The following is a 9,471-nucleotide window of genomic DNA, read 5'->3' as shown; positions in this document are numbered from 1 at the left end:
ATTCAAAACCAATTACAGCTGAATTAAGTTTAGAGTAGTGGCTCACACACGCCTCCCAGTTACTCCCTGCACACATTTGGTCCTAAGATCACTCTAGTGCAAGTGAAGAACTTACACTAGAGCTGCACTTTATCTGTACCTTCATGCCACAAAGAGACCCCAATGGCTGTCTGGTGGCACATTAATCTTAAATATTTTACAGGCTTTGCTATATAAAATGTAATTCCTGATAAATATGTATCTAGAGCATATCCCAAAGGAGGAACATTGCAGCTCCCCATTTATCATCACAGCAGCTTGCCTAGGATTTACTTTCATGCCACCAAGGAGATGTGTGAAGGCAAAACACAATGACCATCTTTCCTTAGTCTATCAATACCCTTTCTCTACATGGCCCTGCATGGTTCTGACAAAGTGGAGAAAAGCATGCAGTAAAAAGCTGTTATTTAGGTTAAGTTTAACTGAAGGTCTAAATATCAGAGTCTGAAAGACTTCAGTTTCGCTCAAGTTTATGAAAGAAAGCAAAGATGCTTCAGATTTATGGTTCTAGAAAAACAAAGGAGTGTACAAATTTAGGGAAGTCAGACAAAAGAACATGTGACTGAAAACTCAATGGGGCAAATGAAGGATGAAGTGAAGCTATACATCCTCAGAGATGGCAGCTACTGGGACTTGCATAGCTGTTGGTGGATAATCCATTGCTTAGCACTAAGTTCATGCCAGCAAGTTGTTCTAAAATTGTTTCACTCGAGCTCAGCTCAGCACAATATCAGCAGGGTAGTTCAAACAGCTAGCATAGTGGAGGATTTTCAGGGGTTTGTTTGTCACTAAACTTTGTGAAAAGACAAAGTTCACATTGAACATTCGGAAAAGGTTTTTCATTGAGAGGGTGGTAAGTCACTGGAACAGGCTTCCCATGAAAATGGTCACCGCATCAAACCTGAGAGAGTTTAAGGAGCATCTGGACAATGCTCCTAGCTCTATGGTTTAGATTTGGGTAATCCTGTGAGGATTAGGAACTTGGACTCAACTGTCCATATGGGTCCCTTCCAGCTTGAGACATTCTGTGGTTCTGTGTACATCCATATCCACACCAAGGGACTAAGAAAACTGTCCTTAGGCACATACATGCTCCAAACATCCTCACAGAACACACAGGAAGGATATTATCTCTTCCACAGTTGTGTAAGAAGCTTCACTAACCTAAGTGAAGCTAGCAAAAAGCAGACAAAGGATAGGTTCAAGATAGGAGAGAATCGAACGGATATTGGTAGATGTCAACCCACCTACCAAGAGAAACAGCCTGATTGGACTTGGAAGAGCAGGCTGGAGGCACAGAAAAAGAGAGAGGTTTCCTTGAAGAATGAGCTCTCTGTAAAAGCACTTAAGCTTATTCTTTCCATGCTGATTTATACAATTGCTGGAGCTGAGTAGGAGTCATCAGCAGTTGTTTCACCTTCATATCTCCTTTTGCATACTCCACTTAAGAAGGATGGTAGACCCCTTCCTCTGGTAGGATCTCCATTATCCAACCTCCCTAGTGTGTGAGGGTTCCTATAGCAGATGTTTCCTGTTGTGGGGCAGAGCAAGGGACAGAACCAGCATAAGGAAACCCTGCTTTTCTAAGACTGAAAACACTTCAGGAGTTAAAGGAAGTGAAGGATGTTTCAGCCCTTTCATCTTCGGCAGAGGAAGCTCCCTGAAAAAATGCTTCATAGTCACTAAATATCTAAAAATCTGCTAAAAAACTCCTGCCACTTCAAAAGGCAGCATTTTAAGAGCTAGCTTTGGTGAAGCATGCACATATTAAGCAGGCTTCAAAATATACAATACAGATAATGTGAATCAACATCAGTGTGTTGTGGGCTCTGAAACTTTCAGCACACTAAATACCATAATGAATCAGCTTGCCACTTTGCAAGATTGAATGAAGCAGCAATGGAACATTCTAAAGCCAGCCCTTCTGTTCTTCAGTTTACCCTGCTGAAAAGAATGGGATCTTGAACAAAATTACTGGAGCTCAAGTGTTGATTTAAGTGGGCACACTTGATTTCACATCATTTAAATGCAAGCAATTTTTTTGTAATATATCACTTCATTTCTTAAAAAAAAAATAGTGATATAGAGAAAAACAACCAGACTTATAGATGAATAGGCATGGACAGCAGAAAAAGCATTTAATTCTGTTTTTGAATGGAAGCTGTTCAAGACAGGCTCAAAAGAACCATAACTGTCCAGCAGGACCTATCCCCCAGCAGGGTTCTACCATGCTGTGGGTCACACGCCAGTGGTCAGACAGATTGAAAGCTACCCATGGAGGCAAGTTCCACATATACAACACCATATGTGAGAGAGTTGTCTGTCTGGAGCAATGACTTGTCCACACATCAACCTGTTTAGGTGTTTTAGGAAAACTGCAAAAGGCAAAAAATAAAAAGAGGAGACACAGAAAATACACATCCATGTTCCCATGGCCATCTACATTGTACCCACATGGTGCAGAGGCATGCACAGAGCCCAATTCATTATTCTAGAGGAGCACTAGCTACCAAAACATTAAACCCATTCAAAATATTGTAAGTAATCTTTGCTTCTGGTAGCACTTCCTATTGTTCAATGGGGATACTAAAAACTCAGACTGCAAATTTTGAAGAGGCCTTCTAACAATGAAGCAATGTGATAGCGAAAACTTGCTTGCTTTTCTTTCTAGTTATTAAGAGGTGGCAAACAAAGTGAATTAGAACACAGAAAATATTTTGTTAGCATCCTGTCAAAGCACTTGGTAGAGAACACAACGAGAGTCACACTTACAAGCAGCTTCGTCCACTGATAATTCACTGGCCAGAATCCCACCAATTTTGCTAAAAGATGGCATCTGTATACCATATTTCTCTAGCTCCTTTCGCATGTTGCTGATTTCTTCCTCTGTTCAGACAAAAAAATAAAAGGAAACATTATCAGAACAAAAGCATGACAATTTCACTATGAACAACCAGACCTACAAAAACATTTCTGAAAGTGCTTGTGGCCAGGGCTTCTGAGCAGTTTTCCTCCCCATTTTGAAAGACTCTAAGATATGACAAGTATTCCATGCAAACTCGCTCCCTCCTGTCCCTTGGAGACTGACAATCATTAAAAATAGCAGCCTCCCACCTGTTTAATTTGTAACAGTGTTTGTAACAATGTTTTCAGAGGAGAGAGCCATAATAGAATATATGCACAATGTTAGCAGATTTACAGGGTAAAAAAACCTATCTAACATATGATTATATGAGCATTTTTTTTTACCTGTGAAGTCTACTTTTCCCAAGAGGTCCTGGATCTGTGGAGCTAATCCTAGTTTGAAGAGATATAAACTGCAAAGGAGAAAATTAGGCTTTAAAGTTCCGTATGTGATTCAGTGGTTTGCTTTCTGTACAAGAGAAAAGCACTTTTATGAAGCTTTGTCCTTTAACCCTTGACTTACATGAGCCAGTACAGAAAAAATTGACACTAAAATTTTCTTTGTTCTGTATTTTTAAGTCTTATGGAAAAAGAAGCATCTCTAAGAGAGTCACTGTCAGTGTATCTCAGGTCACAGGGGATTTATAAACAAGTAGAAAACCTTAGTGAAAGATAGGTAAAGAAATGCAAAAGCTAGTATTGGGGTAAAATTGAGAACTGAAAGCATTTTAGCACAGCTTATATCTTTAGATCTATGTTCTGTTTTGACTTGCATTAATTACATCCCTGTAATTACTAGCTGAAGACACATAAATCACTGAAACCCTTCTTACTAAGTGTAGAGGAACAAGACCCTGTAAGTCCATCCAACACCATCTCAAAATTATTTGTGTCATTAGCTATTTTGTTCTTGGAAAACAAAGAAAGTTGATTCAATGTACTCTCCAAGAGCTAATATTTTAATTTCAATATAGCATGAAAAATATCTTCACCCATTCCTAGAGCTCTGGGGTGCTATCTGAAAGAAAACAGCTGAATACATATATATTTTCTCAGTAGCTTCCAAACACAAGGCATGTGTTTATCTACAAAAGACTGATGTTTCTATAATTTAGCAGTGAAATTCCATAAACAAGTTAAGCAAGAAAGAATCAAAACAGATAGACTTTAAAATCAATACTTAAACAACACATTCCTCCAAAAGGATTGTTTTCCACCTCTTTTCAAACTTACTTCACCCCAACATCATTCATTGCAATTGTGCTTTGGGGTTTAGGGCTTTTGTTTCCAGAGAGGCATATTTCCCTTTTGTGTTTTGTTGTAGAGGTTTTTTGCTAATAGCAAATAATAGGATGAGATTTCAAAGCACGTATTTGTAGCTGTTGTATTTATTTAGGAGCATGTGGAATCAGCATTTATCTTCCACGCTGCCACAGCTAATCCTCTGTCCTGTCCCCATCTGGATGAAAACAACAAACGATATCAGGTAGATCAACACTCCTTTGCAGCCTCTCAAAATCATTGCTGATGCCATTCTTAGCTTTCAAATCTGTCCAAAATGCAAATTAGCTACTTCAGGGGAAAAATAGCACATAGACTTTACAAGACTATAGTAATGAACCAGGTTCCTCTGTTACCCTGGTCTGCCTTCCAGCCTTTTCTGGGTAGAAAGAGATTTTGCTCCAAGTTTGAGACAGGGACAAAATCCTGTCTGAAATGCTGGGTGTCATACAAACAAGCTATGGAAATCAGCAGCATCACTATGCTGACTCTTTTTTGGGTCATCACAATAAAAAGATACAAGAAGAAAGAGTGCTATGAACATTAAATAGTATTTTTTTTGCTGTTCAGCACTTCCAGAAGGATGTTGAACCATGTGTGATATTTCCTATGCTCCTTTGTTTGGATAAACTTATTAACCACCAGATGGTGCTGAAAATGTTCTTCTAGTCTTGCAGGGAACACAAAGACACTTCTACTCTGAGTTAACATATAATTTCACTTGAAACAGCTTGCTTAATGCTTTTATTGTGTAACTTGAACCTCAGAAAACACACAAAGTCAAAAGCAGGGGCCTCATGGTTAAGAAAACTGAATATGGAGGCATCAGGAACAAAGGAAAAACAAAGGAGAAAGAGCAGTTCCTAGGTGAAACTCCTTTCAATACAAAGCATCACCCATACAGAACTGCATTTCATATCAGGCAGATGTTCCCAGGACTTGTTTTATGCTTAGCTCATGTATAACATGCTGTGAAAAACAGATCTGAAAATAGCATGTTTTTTTCTTTCAAGGCATGCTTGTTATTCTGCTGCTTCCTAGGAAAACAATGTTTTGAAGCTGTCCAGCTTCTAGAGGGATAGTTTGTCTAGAATGTAGCAGTGATCTTCTTGCAAGATCACTGATCAAAATTTGAAAACTAAATTCTTCAGGGAAAAAATATCTCCAAGCACTGCTATTTATGAAGAAGAATCACTGTTAACATCTTACTTTAAATGAAGCTGTTTTTAACCTCACTTAGTGCAGGAACAAATCCAAGTCTGCTTTCACAAGAAAAACGGTGCAAGAAATGAAACCTATGCCTTTGTATTTTTCAAGTTGGAACCAGAAGCTCCAATTCTGGTTCTACCACTAATTTGTTCCTGGCCTTGGTCCCAGTCAATACTTTAAGTATTGATGTTTCAGTAAGAGAAAAGCAAGAGGTAATTACATTCAACACGAATATAATAAGAAATAGTTTGCTAAGTCACTCCTTCCTGGCCAGAGCTGTGTTGTATTTGACAGCACAAGTCATTCCAAATGATTTAAGTACAATGGTCTTAACCTCAGACTTGAATCAGGACATAACCTAAAACTGTATTTAAATAATCATGCTTAGAGTAACCATCTATCCTCAGGCCTCCTAGCAGCAGCAGATCAGCAAAATAATAAACAGCCAATTACTTTCCCTGAAAAATGTTACTATTTTCAGATGTCAAATATATGTTTCAGATACAGCTCAGCATTCTTCTGGTGCCAACCCACCTGGGAACACGGCTGGCCAAGCAAAGTGACCTGTCCTTAATTCTATTCTTTGCCAGACAGTTTTCAATGTAGCCTGAGTGCCATTCAGTACTGAGATTGGAGTTTGATTTGAAAAACTCCAGTGAAGGACTTATGGCAAGCATTTTAGGAAAAGGTATAGAAGTAAATAAAGCTCAGTCATTTTTTCTTCTATTCTTACATCCTGCACAGGATGCAGGCAACAGGAGCCTACAACCTCATGGGAAAGCATCATAAATAAAAGCATTCCAGGCCTAGTCCCTTTCAGTGTGGCATGACACGTATGATATAAAGTTCATCTCTAAAATAATAGAACTAAAAAAACCCCACCATACTAAGTACAGAAGTAGTTAGAGCTTTGTGCTGATATGCATCAAGAAAAAGTAATTTAAACAGGACAAACTTGGAAGCAAAAACTGAGACAACACAGACTAATTCTGGTAATGGCATAAATCCTGGGGCATGTCAATGGAGAAAGGAAAATTTCTACTATAGCTCAATCCATTGTAAACTTCAGTTCAGGATGAGAGTTATTGCCATTGCAATCATAAGGCAGATATTATGAAGGCATTTGATGGGATTGTTGTTTATGTAGCATTCAAATTCACAGTTAATATGTCCTATGTACATGAGGGGCAAATACTAGAAAAATTAAATGTGTTCTTCCACCTTCTGCAAAATGTTTGAGCTGGCCCATAACACAGCTGGGGGGCACACAACCCACTGAGTCAGCCTGACCTGGTTAGGGTTATAGCCCCATGGATCCTCTTTACAGGCGAGAGCCACCCTCAAATAGTCCTGGAGTCACTTCCCAGGTAACATTACACCAAGTGTAATAATTTCAAGGGGCAACTCTCATCAAAGATGGCAAAAATATACTGAACTGTCAACTGAACATCTGGCATATAAAGCAAATACAGTGAACTTTAGTGGTAAGTCCTGTTTATTGGGAGTGACTGCACATCCCAGAGTGCAAGAGTGGTCACAATTTCAAGGATTAGCCCTAAAAAAGTTTCAATAAAGCACGTATTGAAGAGTTTCTGTCTGTTAGCCCTGGAGCAGCTGATGTACCTTTGAACACCATTAAAAACAGAAGAGAGTTTGGGGTGTATGTTAATTATGTTCTCTGAAAGATTAGTGCCAAAAAATATTGAAAGGGAAAGGTCTCTGTGTGCAGGAAATGAACTAGAAGAGCCACAGGAGAGCGGAGCTGTCTGCCAATACCACTGTCTCTCACACCAGGGACAGCACAGGGCAGATGTTTTTGTGCTAAACATGAAGAAAACCTTAAGGCAGAACATGAAAAAATTTTAATCTCTACTTTCAGTGGTGTAGTGAAAGGCTCTTACTTTACATTAGAAGTCAAGTTGCTCAGAATTTTGAAATCTTTGAAAATGTTTCATTTTTACATAAATTACCACAGAATAAAGTAATTGCTTCAGTTTTGGGACAGAAATATGTCAGTTCATCATTATTTTCACTCTGATCAGCATGTCTGCTCCATGGTTGCACTAATGTTTTGCTAAGTTTCTGTTAATTTGCTTGATTTCTGTTGAAGTATGCATTTTGAAATTGTATGCTCACTTTGCAAGTGGGTGTACTATCGAGAGAGGGATGTGTGTGCTGAATTCAGTAGCCCTTAGTTTCTATTTTGAAAATTACTAGGCCAATGCCCTGAAAAAGTTCAACTTTTGTCTCCAACTTAAAATTAATGAACTTCTAAATTCTGACAGATTTTGATATACTGGCTGCCCTAAAGCCATTTCAAGACTTACACTCCTACCTTTGGCAGGTACTATAACTTTTATTCCTGTCAGCAGTTACCTTAGAGCGTGAATGCAGTATATCATCCGAGGGATGTTTTTCCTATCATAGACATCCGTAGTCTCTGGATAAAAGATCTAAAAACCAAAGAGCACACAGTTAAATAAGAAGACTTATTACAGAGCAGAAACATTTACTCTGCAGAACCGTACCTTAAACTGACAGAATTTCAGCTGGTACTTCTATACAGCTATGAGTCACGTCTCTTCTGATGCTATTTTAACTTTATCAGTAGTTTTCATAAAGAGGAGCTTAATAAAGCATAAAAGCTATTTAATAAGAGGGGAAAACAGGAAGATAAGCAGACAGCATTTCAACAAGATTTTTAGAAAATGTCCTTTGGCATAAGCTCAGCCAGTAGTGCTTGTCCTCTACAGACACCCAAAACCTGGAATGCAGTTACAATTTGCAAAGCCTCATTACAAACCAAACCTATCAAGTATGGTTTGCAAATGCATAATTTTAATTGCCAGCACCCCTAACTTTGTGAATACATCATTTACAAAGAAAGATATTGAGAGAGAGGAATATTAAGCAATTTAGCCAAGAAGTCACATCATAAGTTCCAGTTCTGGTTCTACCACTAATTTGTTCCTGGCCTTGGTCCCAGTCACTAAACACTGTTTCTCCACAAAAATATAATAAAAAGACTTAGTTAACCGTGAGAGTTGGCAGCATGCTTCCAGCCCAGGCTGGTCACTCAGGGCTGCACTGTCCTATGGTCAATAGGACCAGACTGAGTAAGTCAGGAGCACAGTGCCCTCTTCATCACTTGCTCAAAACAGCTTTGTGAGGGGAAATTGGGAAAGCTTTTGGCCATGACCATCCTCTGCAACAGAAACATAATCTTTCAGAGGAGGGATGGCAGGGTGGAAATCAGCCAGCTGAACAGAAGGCTCAAGGTCTCAACTGGAAAAAAAAAGCCTGATCTGGAAAAGGCAGGAGGCCTTCCCATCTCTCTGGCATTTCTGATGGCAGTCACGAGTGCCCTTTCCCGGTTATGGGCACCTGCAGTGAGGTTGCCTGCAGTGAACTTGCCTACAGTAGCTGACCATTAGCCCATGTAGCCCTTCAAGCAGCTGCCTGAGCATCCCCACTGTGCCTGACCACAGTGCCTCAGGCAGCACCAGGCTGCTGGCCCCCAGGCACCCTGGGGTGGGAACTGCTCACCTCAAGCTGCGTGTGGCCACCAAAATGTACAAACAAGCAGCATGGGTGTTTGCACACAGCCCTTTCTTAAAGGATTTTCATCCAAAATAGACTCACTGGTGCCCAGAAACAGCAGCAGAGGGGGGAGATGACAAGTGAAGACCCACAAGGAGGAAGGTAAATATAAGAGGTGACCCAAGAAAGCAGCTGGTGGAAGAAGAGCAGCAGCACAGTCACGCAGATGCACTGAAGGGTGCAAGAACAGTCTGGAAACAGGGTAGAGGCAGAGAAACTGGGACGTACAGTAAGAGGAAGAGGCAGCAAGAGGCACGATGTGAAGAGGTAACCTAAAGGAAGCAAATATTTAAGTTTTCTGTTTTAAACCATATTCCTTTCAGGGCCTCCCCCCCAGAGACTGCACTAGCAATAAGATATAGCTCAAACACTGCTAGTGTCCCCCCACCTCAGCCCACACACACCGGCAGCAGCAACACAGGACTGACACTCCCATTG

At 40.0% G+C, this 9,471-nt stretch overlaps 1 long non-coding RNA gene across 2 annotated transcripts; it reads right to left on the bottom strand.

The window, feature by feature from the left end:
- Window positions 1-117: 117 nt before the first annotated feature.
- On the bottom strand, window positions 118-9,453 carry LOC108447179. Of its 2 annotated transcripts, XR_001862589.1 has the most exons (5): window positions 9,076-9,453; window positions 7,810-7,886; window positions 3,289-3,356; window positions 2,808-2,925; window positions 118-127 (listed from the first exon to the last, which is right to left on the bottom strand). It is a non-coding gene; the product is annotated as an uncharacterized LOC108447179 (long non-coding RNA). The 2 variants fall into 2 exon arrangements; XR_001862588.1 differs by lacking the exon at window positions 9,076-9,453 and having other exon boundaries at window positions 7,810-9,040.
- Window positions 9,454-9,471: the final 18 nt, after the last annotated feature.

This window comes from Corvus brachyrhynchos, unplaced genomic scaffold (genome assembly GCF_000691975.1).
Source record: "Corvus brachyrhynchos isolate BGI_N302 unplaced genomic scaffold, ASM69197v1 scaffold1016, whole genome shotgun sequence".
Taxonomy (NCBI): Eukaryota; Metazoa; Chordata; class Aves; order Passeriformes; family Corvidae; genus Corvus; species Corvus brachyrhynchos.
The sequence above is the reverse complement of the archived record's forward strand: the minus strand, read 5'-3'. Positions and strand labels throughout refer to the sequence as shown.